Raw genomic sequence first — 20,048 nt, 5'->3', positions numbered from 1 at the left:
ATTTCTCTTCTTGCGTCCATTTACTTAGTAAGGAAATAAATGCTGAATATTAAGGTTGATTTTGTGAACTTACCTGAAGCTGCCCTAGTTCCCTTCACTTTCACTACGTTTAGGAAGGAAGAGGCAAATATCTTGATGGCTATTGCCTTCTCGATGTTTTGTCAGTAAGCAAAGGTGCAATTGTTAAATCACATTTATAGGGTTTTCATTGCTAGGAATACTGTTGTGGAATACTGTTTCCACTTGTGCCTGAGACAACTATGCGCCATGAGACAATACTTGGTGGAAATAATCATGTGTGGCCAGGCAGAAGAGAATCTCACGAAGCAGATCAATGTTTGCTTCCACTCCGTAAAATGCAATACATAGTGTCATTTATTCTAATAGATGTAGGGAAAGTGAGGACTGCAGATGCTGGAGATCAGGGTGGCGCAAGGGGGCTGAGAGATTAAAGGGGGGCGTGTCGTGTGTGTTTGGAATTAAGCTGGGAATCCGATTGACAGAAGAAGGTTGGGGCAGTGGTGGTGATAGGTGGGAGAAGAGGGTGGTTGGTTCACGACGTGGCTGAAGAACTTCAGGGCAGAGAAGACGACGAGGTACAGTAAGAGAGAGACTCACTGAGACCCTTGTAGAGGGACGAGGAGAACTTCTTCACGGGAGGCATCCTTGGAAGAGGCTTTGCAGTAAGGTTATCATCAACTAGGAGAAAGTGAGGACAACACATACTGGAGATTACAGTCGATAAGTGTGGTACTAGAAAAGCATAGCTGGTCAGGCAGCTGCCCCTCAGATGCTCTTAGATTAGGTTCCCTATAGTGTGGAAACAGGCCCTTCGGCCCAAACAGTCCACAGTGACCCTCCAAAGAGAAAACCACCCAGACCCATTTCCCTCTGAATAATGCACCTCGTACTATGGGCAATTTAGCTTGGCCAATTTACCTGACCTGCACATCTTTGGACTGTGGGAGGAAACCGAAGCACCCGGAGGAAACCCACGCAGACACAGGGAGAATGTGCAAACTCCACACAGGCAGTCACCCGAGGCTGGAATTGAACCTGGGACCCTCGTGCTGTGAGGCAGGAGTGCTACCGTGCCGCTTCTAAACAGCACCACACTGATTGCCATGGTGGAGTTGGCAATCCTCTTCGAGCCGTGTGTGTGTGCGCGCGCGTGTGCATGTTTGTATTATTTGGAATACGTCACAGGTTGGAGATATAGTAAACGTTCCAGTCCATAACTCATTACAGTTGCACAGTAGTGAGATCTCTGTTTATCAGTTGTGCTTTATATATTTCTGAAAGGCAGGAAATGGCCCGACTCCAACAGGACACAGCCGTGATCAAACATCACCCAAGTCTACGTGAAGGTAAGAAATAAGCATCTGATTGTAGCAGGACATTTGGATAAATTTATCAATACCAAAGCTTTAAATCAAAGTCTAGAGCACATTTAGCAGTAGATGACAACATTTTACACGCATTTTGTGATTATACCTTTCTGCTAATTCCCTTGGTCCAGATTTGTAATATGGGTATAATCAGGTCATGTGCGGTGGTCTTGTCGAGTTGGCATTGAGTGGTCTGTGGTTGCTCTATTCAATGGTGTCAACCAAGTACTAGTTTATACCTGGATTGATCAATATAAATATTTTACTTGTCATAATTCAGGTCGGGTTTTGAACATATTACCCGAGCCCCTGACACTGAAACCAGTGTTAGGGGCTTCTGTGTAAGGCCACGAGTAATACAAAATCACCGACAGGAAGGCTAAACTTTGGAGAAGGTGAGGACTGCAGATGCTGGAGATCAGAGCTGAAAAAATGTGTTGCTGGAAAAGCGCAGCAGGTCAGGCAGCATCAAAGGAGCAGGAGAATCGGAGACGTTTCGGGCATAAGCCCTCCTTCAGGAATTATTGGAGATTATTGCACACAATGTTTTTATGTCTTGCTTCTTAAGGTTCCAAACACGGATCCGCCACCTTTGCCCAGATTCTTCTGTTCTGGATATCAGAAGTTCCAAGCATATTTGTTCAAAGATCCCTAACACACTGTAACCACTGCCACCCCCCGACTACCGCAATCCTGCCCCGAACCCACAATCTAGCTGAGCTCGTCACCTCCTACAATGCCATCGTCTTGTGCAAAACATTGGTTAATTGTAAACCAGATGGTCAGTAAAATTGTTTCCAGCTCCATATGTTAGTTCCATATTTCTTTGATTATATTCTAATTGGTGTTTGTACATCTCGGCTATACTTTTTAAAGATTGAAAGTAAAGCAACACGATTATTTGTCTAACACGTTTGGTCCCAGTTTAATTTTGACATTCTCATTTTATTATTTATTTTTATTTTATTGTTGCTTGCATAACTATTGGCGGTGGTATTGGTATGTTTTTATTTATAAGATGAATTTAGTTCTATGTACGCTTCTATTCTCCAATAATTACAAGGCAATGAAGTTAAATATGCTTGCCATAAGGATGTCGATTGACGCTTTTGATTTTACATCGGTTCAGTTTTTTTTTCTCTATTACGATAATCACCTGTTGCAAAACTCTAAATGTATAAAGTATTTTCAAAAACACAACACAATCGTTGGCATATTTTCCCCCAGAGAGAATGTTTACATAGTGAATTCAAAATCAACGCTGATTGAACTGATGTCTGATATTGTTGTATTTACACACCTAATTATAATGATTCCACAGTCAACATATTTTGCGTAAACATTGACCAGCAACTGAACTGTGTTATGGACTGGCCAGAACACTCAAAACATTCTTAAGCAGGCAGCCCAAACCATAACTTTGCAATTTGCTTTGGTTAGAGCACAGTGGAAATTACCCGGAATTAGTCAGCTAGGTTGACTACCAGGTTTTAAAACGGACAAAAATGTTTTAAAGACGTTGTAGGCATTTAGAACTATTGTCCACAGAGCTTATGAATGTTAAATTAATTGTCAATTCTACAAATGCATTCAGCTAGTGTTAGCAAATTGACAGGAATTTCCTTAATTAAAATCCTTTAATAAGTTAACTTAGTAAAGCCACATAGCCTTTTGAACAAAGACATTATTATAGAAGGGAGATGTTTAATCATGTTCTTCAGTTCATCTCTGATTTTTTTTCTGGGAAACTCCATAAATAAAGGTGTTTGTGCAACAACTCAAAGTCCTGAGAATGTATCCAGATTGTTCAAGAATAGTAAACGGGTCATTATAATTTTCTTTATAAAATTGAGTATCTGTAAATTGGACGCATATGTATGATACTAATGTTACCATCCATAAAAGTATAAAACTACCAGAAATAGCCAGCAATAAGATAATTGATTTTCTTCTGCTCTGCATCTCAGGATCATTGTTATTCTGACCATTGTTATTTCTTCACAGTCCACTTCTCACACTGCTTGCTTGTAAAATGTGCCGAATGGTCATTGCATTAAGCAATAAGATCAAAAGAAATGGAAGAAATGGAGTTAAAATGGTTTCCAACCAAAGAAATGCGACCCATATGGGTAGGCGATAAAAACGTGATGATATCGAACAGGACCATGGTACATTATCAATTATTTTCCGAGGTTCATATACAAAGTAGATTGGAATGCTTTCTAAAATGCTCAAGGAACAAACCAATGCGATTACCACAGCTGCAGTTTTAGCAGTACAGTATTTCGTTTGTAGCTTCTGACAACAAATGGCCACAAACGGGTCAAAAGTGAAAATGACAGTCAACCAGACAGAGCAATCAATGGAGATAAAAAGTAGGGCCAAGTTAAGACAGCAAATTGGAGTGTAGTTCAGAAACGAATATGTAAAATAGGCATCTTTAATCTCAAAAAAAGGACATCAAATATCAGCACAGATCGATCCCCTGCTGCCATTGCTACCAGGTATCGCTTGATGCATTTGGACAGCTCACAATGGCCACCAGAGAGAATCACAATTGTCACCAGATTAGCTGCAATGAAAGGAAGGATAAAAATTACCAACTGTTGAAAAAATCATAAGTCTACAGTTATCTTTTTCTGAATATTAGCATATTCCTTATACTGTTACTCAAAGCTTCCTGAGGAATGAGAATACAATAGTGTTGAATGGAATGGTGCACTTGACAGGACAATGACAAGGTTCCATATACAAACTCCAGCTGCAAGAGTAGGTCAAGAACTCAGAATTCTGCAGCGAATAAAGGATAAAGAACAAATAACAAAGCAAATTGCAGCACAGGAACAGGCCCTTCAGCCCTCCAAGCCTGTGCTGATCCAGATCCTCTATTTCAACCTGCTGCCTACTTTCCAAGGGTCTGATTCCCTCTGTTCCCTGCCCATTCATGTATCTGTCCAGATACATCTTAAATGACGCCTTTGTGCCGGCCTCTACCACCTCTGCTGGCAATGTACTCCAGATAATCACCACCCTCTGCATAAACAACTTCCCAAGCATATTTCCCTTAAACTATTCCGCTCTCAACTTGAACTCATGACCCCTAGTAATTGAGTCCCTCACTCTGGGAAAAAGCGTCTTGCTATCCACCCTGCTTAGACTTCTCATGATTTTGCAGACTTCAATCAGGATCCCCTCAACCTCTGTTTTTCTAATGAAAATAATCCTAATCTACTCAACCTCTCTTTATATCTACCACTCTCCATACCAGGAAATATCCTGGTTAATCTCCTCTCCACCATCTCCAAAGCATCCACATCCTTCTGGTAATGTGGCGACCAGAACTATACGCATTATTCAAAATGTGGTCAAACCAAAGTCATATACAACTGTATCAAGACCTGTCAACTCTTGTACTTAATACCTTGTCCAAGGAAGGAAAACATGGTGTATGCCTTTTTGACCACACTATTAACCTGCGTTGCCACATTCAGTGTATAATGGACCTGAACACCTAGATCTCTCTGCACATTAATTTTCCCCAGGGCTTTTCCATTTATCATACAGCTCACTCTACAATTGAATCTCCCAAAATGCATCGCCTCTCATTTGCCCAGATTGAACTCAATCTGCCATTTCCCTGCTAAACTCTCCAATCTATCTATATCCTGCTGCATTCTATGACAGTCCTCTTCACTCTCTGCTGCTCCACCAATCTTAGTGTCATCTGCAGACTTGATAATCAGACCACCTATACCTTCCTCCACATCATTTATAACGTGTCACAAGCAAGAGTGGTTCCAGCATGGATCCCTGTGGAACACAACTATGGGCACAGTTCTCTATTTTGAGAAATTCCTTTCCACTACTACTCTCTGTCTCCTGTTGCCCAGCCAGTTCTCTACACATCTAGCTAGTACACACTGGACTTCATGAAACTTCACTTTTTCCATCAGACTACCATGGGGAACCTAATCAAACACCTTACTGAAGTCCACATGTATGGCATCCATAGCCCATCTGTCAACATTCAATTTTGTCATTTCCTCAAAGAATTCTATTAAGTTGGTAAGACATGAACTTTCCTATAAAAAACAATGCTGCCTATCACAGATAAGCCCATTCTCTTCCAAATGTAAATAGATCCTATCCCTCAGTATCTTCTCCAGCAGCTTCTCTACCACTGACGTCAAGCTCTCTGGACTACAATTACCGGATTATTCGTGCTGCAATCATAGAGTCATAGAGATGTACAGCACAGAAACAGACCCTTCAGTTCAACTCATCCACGCCGACCAGATATCGTAACCTCATCTAGTCCCACATGCCAGCACATGGTCCATATTCCTCTAAATCATTTCCATTCGTATACTCATCTAGATGCCTCTTCAATGCTGTAGTTGCACCAGCCTCCACCACTTCTTCTAGCAGCTCATTCCATACATGCACCACCATCTGCATGAAAAGGTTGCCCCTCAGATCCCTTTTATATCTTTCTTGTCTCACCCTAAACCTATGCCCTCCAGTTCTTCACTCCAAAAACCCAGGGAAAAGATCTTGTCTATTTATCTTATCCATGCACCTCATGATTGTATAAACCTCTACAAGGTTATTCCTCAGCCGCCGACAGTCCAGGGAAAACAGGCCTAGATAATTCAGCCTCTCCCTATAGCTCAAATCTTCCAACCCTGGCAACATCCTTGTAAATCTTTTATGAACACTTTCAAGTTTCACAACATCCTTCCAGTAGGAAGGAGACTAGAATTGCACACAATACTCCAAAAGTGGCCTAACCAATGTCCGTATGAACGCAACATGACTGCCAACTCCTATACTCAATGCTGTGACCAATAAAGGAAAGCATACCAAATGTCGTCTTCACTGCCCTGCCTACCTGTGGCTCTACCTTCAAGGAACTGTGAACCTACACTCGAAGTCCTACTCTGATTTGCTTGGTCAGAATGCATCATGTCACTTTTATCTAAATTAAATTCCATCTGCCACTCCTCAGCCAACTGGCCAATCTGATCAAGATCCCACTGTGATCTGAGGTAACCTTCTTCATTGTCCGACACCTCCAAATTTGGTGTCATCTGCAAACTTGCTAACTATACCTCCTATGGTCACTTCCATACCATTTATACAAATGACAAAAAGTAGTGGACCCAACACCGATCCTTGTGGCACATCAGTGATCGCAGGTCTCCAGTCTGAAAAGCAAACCTGCATCACCACCCTCTGCCTTCTACTTTGAGCCACTTATGTATCAAAATGGCTAGTTCTCCCTGCATTCACTGAGGTCAAACCTTGCTAACCAGTCTCCCATGAGGAATCTTGTTGAACGTCTTACTGAAACCCATATAGTTTACATCCACTGCTCTGCCATCATCAATTCTCTTTGTTACTTCTTTTAAAATCTCAATCAAATTCGTGAGATATGATTTCCCTTGCACGAAGCCATGCTGACTATCCCTAATGAGTCCTTTGCTTTCCAAATACATATACACCCTGTCCCTCAGGATTCCCTCCAATAACTTGTCCACCATCGACATCAGGCTCACCAGTCTGCAGTTCCCTGGCTTGTCCTTACCACATTTCCAAAACAGTGGCACGACATTAGTCAACCTCCAGTCTTCCAGCACCTCCCCTGTGACTATCAATGATACAAATATCTCAGCAAGGTGCCCGGCAATAACTTGTCTAGCTTCCCACTTTTCGGATAAAGCTGATCCAGTCCTGGGGATTTATCCACTTTTATGCATTTCAAGACATCCAGCACCTCCTCGTCTATAATATGGACATTTTTCAAGGTGTCACAATCGATTTCTTCACGTTCTATATCCTCTATGTCCTTCTCTACAGTAATCTGGAATACCAAACCTGGGTACCCATGGGGATGGCCTCAACCGGGACCTTGAGTTCATGTCACACTACGGGTGAACCCATTGCACTGTACACAAACACAGAAGACACACATACACAGACATTGGCATACACACAGAAAGATGCGCACACACAGGCATACAGACATTCCTCCACATACACACTCCTACACACACACACACATTCCTACAGACACACACGTTCTTCTACAGACCCATACACTCACGCAGACCCTCTCTCATATGCTCACATATACACGCCCACACTCACGTATGCGCCCTCTCACAGACTTATACCCCTTTACACTCACACTCATACATATACATACACTCTCTCACAGACACTCATAACCCCTGCCCCACCTCCACACACACACACCCACATGCACACAAACACATATAAGTTTGTGGGGTGAACTTGTATACGCGAAATTACATTTTCTTTTGCTCAAAAACTGCATGAATCCATGTAAGATTCTGTAAATCCATTTTTAGATTAGAATCAGTCTGACCATTGTGGCACAGACAGTCTCACATCGGGCAGCTCACACCTTCAATGCATTTTCTGGGCCGACATGACACCAATTGTTAAAGTTCACATGAGACCGTAACTTTTAAATGTTCTGCGATTTATATATGAAACAACTGAAACCAATATGTTCATTCTAAAAGATAAAAGACTTAACAAACAATCCAGGCCTTTTCATTATATAATTTCAGTTACATCACTGTAAACGTTTGCTATAATTTCTGTGTCTTATGATCTTATACTCCACAATCACCTGATGAAGGAGCAGCTAGCTCCAAAATCAAAAGACAGATTTCAATAAACAAATAATCAAGAAAAAAAACATACTCTATTCACTGCTAAAGACATGCAGCACGGTTATTCATTAAAAACTATGCATTTATCTGTCCTGTACTGTGAGCTCCCTCACATAGGTTCCTCCAAGGACAGTTGTGAGTTTCGCTGTTTGTTAATATTTTGTAGACTCACTCCAATGCTCAGAGATACAAACAGCAAAGGCAATAACTATGCGGATTCACTGTTGTGTCAGTTCGCAGTGTAGTTTTTACAGGTAGGGCTGATGAACTCAGGGCTTGTTTGGAAACATGGGAGTTTGATGTAATAGCTATTATTTGCGACAGCGATGGACAGGAATAGCAGCTGAATCTACAAGGTTTCAAATGCTATCGGTTGAATAGAAAAAGATACAAAAGAGATGTTCAAAGCAAATGACAGTATCAATGATCAAACTAAACAGGCAGGTACATCTATCCAGCAATTTTATCACTCATGGTCTCACCTTATTTTTATTCATTCTTGGATCGTGGTTGTCCCTGGCTGGAAAGAATTTATTGCCTGTCCCAAGTTGCCTTCGAGAATGTATTGGTGAATTTCCCTCTTAAACCTGATGTTGTAGCTTGAATCACAATTGCGTAAAGGAGGGAGATTCATGACTTTATCCAGCAACAGCAACAAAATGGAGGGGAACTTGCACGTTGTGGTGCCCCCATGTGCCTGTCACCCTTCTCCTCCGATATGGAAATTGTTGTGCGCTTAAAACGTGCGGCCTGGGGATGTTCAATGAATTTGTGCAGTGAATCTTGCTCATAGTACACATGACCGCCACTAAGCATAGGCAGTAGAGGGATTGGACGGTTCCTGCTAATCAAGTGGACTACTTTGTCTGGAATGGTATCAACCTTCTTGAGTGTTGTTAGCGCTGCACACATCCATGCCAGTGAAGCATAATCCTTCATATTCCTGACAATATGGATAAGCATTCGGGAGTCAGGGGGAGAGTTAGTCGTTGCAGTATACCTAACCTTTGACATGCTTTTGTGGCATATATAAAAGGTAAACCACAGAACATTGATAGTGGGGAATTCATTAAGGGACAGAAATGTGGTTCAGTGGTTACCACTACTGATGCACAATGCCAGGCACCTGGTCTCAATTCCAGTCTTGAGGTCACTATCTAGGTGAATTTTGCACTGTCTCCCCATACATGTATGCATTACCACCTGAATTTCCAGTTTCCTCCCACGTTCCAAACACGTGCAAATTAGACAGATTGTCCATGCTAAGTTCAGCCGTGAGTCCAGGGATGTGCAGGCTATGCGAGTAAACCATGAGAAATTCTTGATAATGCAGATTTGGCCCCTTGGACGGTCAGTATACATGCAATGGGACAAATGGTCTCTTTTCTGCATTGTAGGGATCCCATGATTCAGTGATGTTAACGCCATTGAATATCGGGGGAAGGAGTTAGGTTGTCAGCTATTGAAGATTGTCTGGGATTTCTGTGGTATGAATAAACTTATCACTTGTCTTGAGATTGTCCAGATGCTTTTTTTTTGCTTTTGAACATTATTGATCCAACATATGAGGAGTCACGAATGGTGCTGAACCTTATGCAATGGTTGGTGAACATCCCCATGTCTGGTGATATGATGGAGAGAAATTCATTGATGAAGCAGACACTGCCCTCAGGAACTCCAGCACAGATGACCTGGAGCTGAGGTGGCTAATCTGCGACATCCAGAACCGTCTGTCCATGTGCCATGTATAATTACAACTGGCAGAGAGTATGCTTTCCGATGCACACTAATTGAAGTTTTGTGAGGGTTTCGAACTGCCACATTCGGTTGAATGCATCCTCGATACAAAGGTCGGTCACTCTCACCTCACCCCTGGAATTCAGCTGTTTTGTCCATGTTTGAGCCTGTGGTCAGGATCTGAGTGGCTCTGGTGGTACCGAAACTGGGCATCACTGAGCAGGTTATTACTGAACAGGTACTGCTTGATAGCACTGGTGATGACACCTTTCATCACTTAACAGATGATCAAAAGGAGACTGACGGTTGGCGTAGTTGGATTTGTCCTCAAGTTTTTCTTTTTGTATACAGAGCATACCGAGGCAATTTCCCATATAATTTAGAGGGCATGTTTTAAATGTACGTGAAGAAGTCGAGGAATGGGAATTTCTGGACCACAAGTCTTCAGTACTATAGACAGAATGGTGGCGTAGACCATACCCTTTACAGTATCCAGTGTCTCTATCTGTTTCTTGATATCAATTGGAGAATTGAAATGCCTGAGGACTGCTATCTTCGATGTTGGGAATATCTGCAGGAGGCCTACATGGATTATCCATTCGGCGTGTCAAGCTGAAAGTTCCTGCGAATGCTTCAGCTTTACCTTTTGCACTGATGTGATGGGCTCTTGCATCATTGAGCATGGAAAAGGTTGTGGAGCTTCCTCCTCCAGTGAAGTGTTTAATTTTCAACAACTAGACATTGAAGACACCGAAGGCAGGGGTTTGCCAGGAAGAAATGTGGGCAGCGGCTGAACCCAAGACACTACACATGTAATATTTCCCTCCTCCTTTAACTCTGTGTTAGGTTGATAAAGTAGGGCTTCTCTACTTCTATTTTTTTTCTTCTGTACTATGTGATTAGTCAGAAATTTACTTGCATTTTTTTACTTTGTCTATTAATTGGTTATTAAAATAAGACCTTAGCAAAGAAGTACTAGAAATTATTTAGATCATAAATTTGTATAAATTAATCAACTAAGAAGAGATGGCTGGGCAGGTGACGTGCTATAAGCTGTATGATGTGGGAGCTGTCTGATCCCATTGTAACGGCAGTGACCACATTTGCAGCAAATGTTGGTTGCTGGAAGAAGTCTGTTCAGAGTTCAGTTTATGGAATCTGAGCTTCAAACACTGCAGCACATCCGTGACAAGGAATGTTACTTGGATGCTTTGCTTCAGAAGGCAGTCACAACTAGTAGGATTAAGTAATTCAGATTCTGTTAGTGATCGTGGACAACAGGGTGTGATTGCAAGTGAGGCATGTGGGGTGGCGGTCCTGAGTTCAGAAGTGAAGGAACTTCAGCTTTTGAACTTACACAACAGGAATGCGATTCTTGCTCCCCGTGTGTAGGAGGAAAAGGGATGCAGGGAGGATAATCCAACTGACTGTGGCATCATGGTGCAGAGGGCCATTCAAGAGGAGGGAGCAAAAAGACAAGCATTAGTTATAGGGCAGTCTATAAATAGTTTATAGTTTACCATGGAGAACCTTATAAAACGTCTTACTAAAGTCCATGCATATAACAACAACAGCCCTGCTTTCATCTGTCAACTTGGTCACTTACTCGAAGAACTATACTAAGTTGGTAAGGCACGATCTCCCCCGCACAAAACCATGTTCCGTATCACTGATAAGCCCTTTTTTCCCCAAAAGAATTAGATCCTATCCCTCAGTACACCCTCTCCAGCAACTTTCCCGCCACTGACGTCAGGCCCACATGTTCATCGTTGAACTCTCATTTGCAACGCATGTTATCAAAAAAATTGCAAATTGAAGACGATGCCTGGTCTTGCATTGATTAAAATTCAAGGGATAGAAAAACTAGTTGGGATACATCTTAACATGAACTTCGTAATATTCCCATTTTCTTAAATTGTCAACATCAATAATAAAGTCGTTGTTTCATTTAGTAATGTAATTTCTAGTACAAAGCCAGAGTTATGCTGAAACAAGACCAATTTTGACTAAGTTTTTCACATTGCTCTCAACAGATCAATTCATAAGAAATAATAAAGTAAAAGAGAGAACAACATTTATGCGGTATAAGAGGTGGGTCCTGATTGGTTCGTAAGTGGACTCTTACTGATAGAGGCGTTTCAGTTGAAAGTGATGATGTTTGAAAGTCACTGGTGTACACTGGAAGCTGCATATATTAATAAACAAAGCTCTGATATCTGCAGAGAGGAAGACCGTATATAACATTGTGCCTGTTTTAAAACAATAATAAAGGATAAAGCGATTATCTGGTTCAGATCCCAAGGGATTGCCTTGATCAATCAATGTCATCTTGTGTGACTTAAGAGGCAAACAAAGCTTTATCATTAATTCTGTTAAAAATCACACAACACCAGGTTATAGTCCAACAGGTTTAATTGGAAGCACACTAGCTTTCGGAGCGACGCTCCTTCATCAGGTGATTGTGGAGGGCTCGATCGTAACACAGAATTTATAGCAAAAATTTGCAGTGTGATGTCACTGAAATTATTCATTGAAGAATTGATTGTCTGTTAAGTCTTTCATCTAACAGATGAACACAGATCTAACACATCTACTAACAGAGTCCACCTGTCAAACTGGCAGAAATCCCAACTCATAAAACATGAAGGTAAGATTCACTTGATCTTAACATTTACTCCAAATTACACTGATGAATGAAAGATTAAAAGATTTGACAAAATGTGCTTTCTTTTTCACAGTACTTCGTTCAACCTACCTTATACGATTGCGTGATTAGAGTCACGGGACGCGTAATTGTGTTCTTTATTTCCTCTCTGAATTTGCGCTGGGTAAATGCATAAATAAATGTGTTTATACAGCAACTCGTGGACTTAAGAATATATCCAGATTGTTCGACAATAGTAAACGGATTGTTGTAATTTAACTCTAAAATCGTTACATCTGCAAATTGTATCCAAAGGTAAGATACCAGTGTCAGACTCCACAAAAGCAAAAAGCTGCCAGAAACAGCAAACAATAAAATAATTGATTTTCTTCGGTTCTCTATCACCGGATCGTTGTAATTCTGAGCTTTGCTCTTTCCAAAGACACCGCTTCTTATTCTATTTGCCTGTAAAATATTCCTGATGGTCAATACATTAAACAGGAAAATTAAAACAAATGGTAAGGCAGGTGTTAGAATAGTTTCAATCCACAGCAATGCAACCCATATCGGTAAGGTGTAAAAGCTTGCTTTTACAGTACAGGACCATGAGATGTCATCAATTATTTCACGGGCTTCGTATGTAAAATAAATGGGAGCGCTCTGCAAAGTGCTCAGACAACACACCACGACTATCACTGTTTTTGCAGATTTAGTCGTGCAGTAATTTCTTTGTAGTTTCTGACAACAAATAGCAACAAACCTATCAACGGTGAATGCGACAGTCAACCACACAGAACAATCAACACAAACAAAGCCCAGGACGAGGTTCAGACGGCAAACTGAAGTGTAGTTTAGGAATGAATACGGAAAATACGAATCTTTAATCTCGTAGAGCAATACGTCAAATATCAGCACAGACAAATCTGCCACCGCCATGGCCATCAGGTATGTAGTGATGCATTTGGAGAGCTCACAGCGTCCGTGGGAGAGAATTACAATTGCCACCAGATTTGCTGCGAAGTGAAAAAAATATATATGCTTACACTGCCTATAGTTTGAGGATGATCAGTTCATTTACAATTTTCTGTTCAAAATATCGTGCACTGTTTATGTTGTTCCCCGCCAGCTAAGGAGAATTGGAAAGTGAGTCACATCATGACGTTTTATTCCCAATCAATATTATCACGCATCACGGCTGCATGGAATAAAATTGCTGCACTCTGAAATAAAGGGTCGACTCGTCATCACAGTCTCTAGTAAGTTGGGACGTTCAAATTTCAACTAGATTAGGTGGATTGGCTGATGTGTGAAAATGGGTTTCTATTCCAAGGCTGTGCTGTCACAAAACTTTGTATTTTCTTTTGATTCATATACTTGGCAGGAAAGTGGATTAAATATTTCAAAGGGGCTTGTCTGATGCAAGTACTGTCTACTCTTTGCCCACACAGTCAAGCAAAATCTTTAAGCTGCTAAATTTGCAGGGTTTTCTCAGAAACGAAGGAAATCGAAAGATTATTTTAATAAAGTTGTAGAATGGGGTAGGAAAACAGAACTTACATACAGGTGTGTGTGACACAGTGCATTTCAGCAGGAAAAATAAAATCGTAATGCGCCTTTTAGCAATTAAATGTCAAAACAGTGTCTAGAACAAGTGGACATAGGCGAATGGATGCAGAGTTCATCAAAGAAGCTACACGCTTAGAAGGCAAAACAAAATCGCAAGAAATCCCACGGTTTCATGTCTATAATGCATGTCTGTAGATTTAAACTTTAAATCAACGTTTTCTATCAAAGTAACATGATATTTTATAAAACCAATCTTAGAATACTGCGAACAGCAGTTGTCTCATTAATATTGTAAAATAAAAGAGGCATTGCACAAATTAATGCTATTTGGAGAGCGAACCTGAATTAACAGACTGTATCCATCAATAGGCTTCTTTCCCACTGGAAATCCAAATCGAAGACAGAAGTCTGGAGACAGTTCAAGAGATCATAAAATCACCTCTCAGATGCACATATATAACGTGTATCCAATTGCAGTTGTCAAAAATGGAAAAACAATACACCACTTGTTCGTGAATTCAAAGGAAATGTTATTAAACAAAGCATATTCAAAATGTGGAACTGATTTCCATAAGCATACGCTGAAGGAAATGTTAAGAATGCATCCAGTCGAATCTAGCTGACCTCATGAATAAGAAAGAAATGTATGATTCCAACACAATAACCTGCTTTTTATGACGGAAATCGTTTTATTATTTTTTAAAAAGGTTGGCAAAATACAATGTTGGTGCACAGTAAAACGGATTTTTTTAGTTAATCAACATTCATAAATTTTGTCCATAAACTTATTTGATTTGTCTTTCTCCACAGACACGGGATGAATTCGTGAATGGTTCCAGTATCTTCGAATTCTACATCAAAATCCTAATCATCGCAGTGTTTGCTTCTAAAAAATACAAACGCAATCTACAAATGAAACTAAGGGACTGTATTTTTTTTAAGGAAGGAGAAACTGTGTTTCCAGGCAAATCATTCTATCCAGAATTTTCAACATACAGGGTGTTCTTCCTGTTTGATTTATGATGGTAATTAACATCAACCGCATCCAGGCAAACAGAACATATCATCGACGGAAGGAAAAGTACACCAGTTCAACAGAGTTGACCATAAATTTTAAATTGTGGATTAATAGTGCTGGAAGAGCACAGCAGTTCAGGCAGCATCCGAGGAGCAGTAAAATCGACGTTTCGGGCAAAAGCCCTTCATCAGGAATACAGGCAGAGAACCTGAAGGGTGCAGGGATAAGTGAGAGGAGGGTGGGGGTGGGGAGAAAGTAACACAGAGTACAATAAGTGAGTGAGGGAGGGGATGAAGGTGATAGGTCGGGGGTGAGGGTGGAGTGGATAGGTGGAAAAGAAAATAAGCAGGTAGGACAAGTCATGGGGACATAAATTTTAAATGATTATAAAATGCTTACCAGGAATACCAACTACTGCAAGAATAGGGTAGTAAATATTTTCCACCAGTATGATTGCCGGTTGAGCCATGTTCATATAGTGATGTTCATGAAGTTTGCGTTCTCAAACCAAAATGTATTGTTATCAAACTAAGCTTGCCTTTATACTTCACCTCACCTGACGACACGAGTATTACATAATGATTGACATCAGTGTCAGTGTTTTGAACAAACACATTACCCCAAGGCGTATTTCCATCTACTGCTGAAAGAGTATGATTACATCTGATGGTTCCTCGTTTAAAGAGTCGAAGTCATTTAAAAGAGTCAAAAAGAGTCTATTTACGTGATCAACAGTCTGAAATACATTTTAATCCCTACACTCAAAAAAAAAGACAAGGCTCTTGATTCTAAAAGTATTAAGTAGTAGATTAATAATGCTTAAATAATTTAATAGATGTGCATGTTTCAGTGGTCTAGAGTCACCAATTTCTGATGATGTTTTACACTATAATACATACTGAATAAGCTACCTGATTCATGCATTCAAAGAATCTTCACAAACTATACAGAGACCTATTATGATATGTAATCAGTAATCTGATGCAATAAGAGAAAACTGCAAGTTTAGGTTTTGGAATGAACTGACAATGGCCGAGGTATAGAGAAAAGGATTGGTTTAATATTCATTGAAAATAAGGAAAATGAATTCAGATAAAGTTGATAATATCCATCTCAAAAGTAAACGGCCGTTTTTTTTTTGCTGTAAATTAACATCTTCCAAACGTTCTACACATCCTTGGTAGTGAAAGAGAGAAGTAAAATTGAAAGTGAGACATTTTACTTGCTTGTTTTTATTCGTCCACTCTTCCTAAATTATGTTGCATTGATATGATCTGCACGTCTATCCCTAAAGTGTTATTAGTAATGCTTCTTAAAGTTCGCATGGTTGGAGGTTTTAGCAGATTACATTTATCATAAAGCGAAAGCGAGAACTGCGCATGTTGTAGATCAGAGTCGAAAGGTGTGGCGCTGGAAAATAAACAGGTCATACCTGATGAAGGGCTTATGCCTGAAACGTCGACTCTTCTGCTTCTCTCATGCTGCCTGCCCTGCTGAGCTTTTCCAGCGCCACACGTTTTGACTTTATTTCTCATCACTTGGTTAAAAGAATGAAAAGATAGATTTATGTTTCGATACAATAATTTCAAACATGGAGTTAAAGCATTCCACTGTTGCCTCCGGAGTGTCGATAGTAATTGTGTCAGTATTCAGACTGAAGCAGAAAAAATGAATTTGCACAAAGCTTCAGTGTTTCATTTGGGGTTTTTTTTGAGGGGGGGAATCACTTGAATGAAAATGTTGTTTCATGAAAAGAACACCTTACTTACAAACCATAAGAATATCAAATAGAAATGAATGGAGTTAACTAATTGACTCAATCTAACCGTTTCTCAAGTTTGGTAACTTGATAAAGCAATTTCCAGTGTAGATAGAATAACACCCGGCATCAATAGTGCATAGACCAACAGCTATATCAAATTTTTGTCATCAAGATTACAGTAAATTGCAATATCATATCTTGAGGTGATTTCTCCTTTATGACATGGAGATTTGAATTGTTTCTGTGTGATATAAATTTGAATTATTCATATTGGAAAATGATGATGAAATATTTCTTGTCATTACAGTGAACGTGAGTTGCAGGATTCAGAATGTTGCTCTGGATCAATTATTTATATCATCCCTTTATGGAATCAGTTTGCTGATGAACGTTTATTGCACATTAATTTCTCTTCTTGCGTCCATTTACTTTGTAAGGAAATAAATGCTGAATATTAAGGTTGATTTTGTGAACTTAGCTGAAGCTGCCCTAGTTCCCCTCACTTTCATTATGTTTAGGAAGGAAGAGGCAAATATCTTGATGGCTATTGCCTTCTCGATGTTTTGTCAGTAAGCAAAGGTGCAATTGTTCAGTTTGAGCTTCAGGTGAATGTCAAGAACAAGTAATGCTTGTGCAAAAACAAAAATAATCGCGACTTCAACATGTCAGCAAATTGGTGGAAAATAATCGAAAATCTGAGAGTAGAGGAGCTCCATTTCACCCTGCTAGTTAATCAGATAACATGCAATGAACTGAAGTATGTGCAATTTAATTTGAAATCTAAATCACATTTATCGGGTTTTCATTGCTAGGAATACTGTTGTGGAATACTGTTTCCACTTGTGCCTGAGACTACTATGCGTCATTAGACAAGACTTGGTGGAAATAATCATGTGTGGCCAGGCAGAAGAGAATCCCACGGAGCAGTTCAATGTTTGCTTCCACTCCGTAAAATGCAATGCATAGTGTCATTTATTCTAATAGATGTAAAGAAAGTGAGGACTGCAGATGCTGGAGATCAGGGTGGCCCAAGGAGGCTGAGAGATTAAAGGGGGGCGTGTCGTGTGTGTTTGGAATTAAGCTGGGAATCCGATTGACAGAAGAAGGTAGGGGCAGTGGTGGTAATAGGTGGGAGAAGAGGGTGGTTGGTTCACGACGTGGCTGAAGAGCTTCAGGGCAGAGAAGACGACGGGGTACAGTAAGAGAGAGACTCACTGAGACCCTTGTAGAGGGACGAGGAGAACTTCTTCACGGGAGGCATCCTTGGAAGAGGCTTTGCAGTAAGGTTATAATCAACTGGGAGAAAGTGAGGACAGCATATACTGGAGATCACAGTCGATAAGTGTGGTACTGGAAAAGCACAGCTGGTCAGGCAGCTGCCCCTCAGATGCTCTTAGATTCGGTTCCCTATAGTGTGGAAACAGGCCCTTCGGCACAAACAGTCCACAGTGACCCTCCGAAGAGAAACCCACCCAGACCCATTTCCCTCTGAATAATGCACCTAGTATTATGGGCAATTTAGCTTGGCCAATTTACCTGACCTGCACATCTTTGGACTGTGGGAGGAAACCGAAGCACCCGGAGGAAACCCACGCAGACACGGGGAGAATGTGCAAACTCCACACAGGCAGTCACCCGAGGCTGGAATTGAACCTGGGACCCTCGTGCTGTGAGGCAGTAGTGCTACCGTGCCGCTTCTAAACAGCACCGCACTGATTGCCATGGTGGAGCTGGCAATCCTCTTCGAGCCGTGTGTGTGTGCGCGCGTGTGCATGTTTGTATTATTTGGAATACGTCACAGGTTGGAGATATAGTAAACGTTTCAGTCCATAACTAATTACAGTTGCACAGTAGTGAGATCTCTGCTTATCAGTTGTGCTTTATATATTTCTGAAAGGCAGGAAATGGCCCGACTCCAACAGGACACAGCCGTGATCAAACATCACCCAAGTCTACGTGAAGGTAAGAAATAAGCATCTGATTGTAGCAGGACATTTGGATAAATTTATCAATACCAAAGCTTTAAATCAAAGTCTAGAGCACATTTAGCAGTAGATGACAACATTTTACACGCATTTTGTGATTATACCTTTCTGCTAATTCCCTTGGTCCAGATTTGTAATATGGGTATAATCAGGTCATGTGCGGTGGTCTTGTCGAGTTGGCATTGAATGGTCTGTGGTTGCTCTATTCAATGTTGTCAACCAAGTACTAGTTTATACCTGGATTGATCAATATAAATATTTTGCTTGTCATAATCCAGGTCGGGTTTTGAACATATTGCCCAATTCCCTGACACTGAAATCAGTGTCAGGGGCTTCTGTGTAAGGCCACGAGTAATACAAAATCACCGACAGGAAGGCTAAACTTTGGAGAAGGTGAGGACTGCAGATGCTGGAGATCAGAGCTGAAAAAATGTGTTGCTGGAAAAGTGCAGCAGGTCAGGCAGCATCAAAGGAGCAGGGGAATCGGAGACGTTTCGGGCATAAGCCCTCCTTCAGGAATTATTGGAGATTATTGCACACAATGTTTTTATGTCTTGCTTCTTAAGGTTCCAAACACGGGTCCGCCACCTTTACCCAGATTCTTCTGTTCTGGATATCAGAAGTTCCAAGCATATTTGTTCAAAGATCCCTAACACACTGTAACCACTGCCACCCCCCGACCACCGCAATCCTGCCCCGAACCCACAATCTAGCTGAGCTCTTCACCTCCTACAATGCCTTCGTCTTGTGCAAAACATTTTTTAATTGTAAACCAGATGGTCAGTAAAATTGTTTCCAGCTCCGTATGTTAGTTCCATATTTCTTTGATTATATTCTAATTGGTGTGTGTACATCTCGGCTATACTTTTTAAAGGTTGAAACTAAAGCAACACGATTATTTGTCTAACACGTTTGGTCCCAGTTTCATTTTGACATTCTCATTTTACTATTTCTTTTTATTTCATCGTTGCTTGCATAAAGATTGGCGGTGTTATTGGTATGTTTTTATTTATAAGATGAATTTAGTTCTATGTACGCTTCTATTCTCCAATATTTACAAGGCAATGAAGTTAAATATGCTTGCCATAAGGATGTCGATTGACGCTTTTGATTTTACATCGGTTCAGTTTTTTTTTCTTGTTATGATAATCACCTGTTGCAAAACTCTAAATGTATAAAGTATTTTCAAAAACACAACACAATCGATGGCATATTTTCCCCCAGAGAGAATGTTTACATAGTGA

The 20,048-nt window shown here is 40.6% G+C and overlaps 1 long non-coding RNA gene and 1 pseudogene across 2 annotated transcripts; one reads left to right on the top strand and one right to left on the bottom strand.

Moving 5' to 3' along the window:
* Window positions 1-3,025: 3,025 nt before the first annotated feature.
* Window positions 3,026-15,549, bottom strand: LOC148140683 (uncharacterized; annotated as a pseudogene). The gene is made up of 2 exons (XR_015752984.1): window positions 15,457-15,549; window positions 3,026-3,960 (listed from the first exon to the last, which is right to left on the bottom strand). The product of XR_015752984.1 is annotated as an uncharacterized LOC148140683 (transcript).
* Window positions 15,550-17,937: 2,388 nt separating this feature from the next.
* Window positions 17,938-20,048, top strand: LOC148140682 (uncharacterized). Its single transcript, XR_015752953.1, has 3 exons — window positions 17,938-18,620; window positions 18,717-18,781; window positions 19,083-20,048. It is a non-coding gene; the product is annotated as an uncharacterized LOC148140682 (long non-coding RNA).

This window comes from Chiloscyllium plagiosum, unplaced genomic scaffold (genome assembly GCF_037043375.1).
Source record: "Chiloscyllium plagiosum isolate Xiang-an unplaced genomic scaffold, Cpla_swu_hap1 HiC_scaffold_35, whole genome shotgun sequence".
NCBI lineage: Eukaryota > Metazoa > Chordata > Chondrichthyes > Orectolobiformes > Hemiscylliidae > Chiloscyllium > Chiloscyllium plagiosum.
Note: the sequence above shows the minus strand (reverse complement) of the source record. Positions and strands in the feature narration are given on the sequence as shown.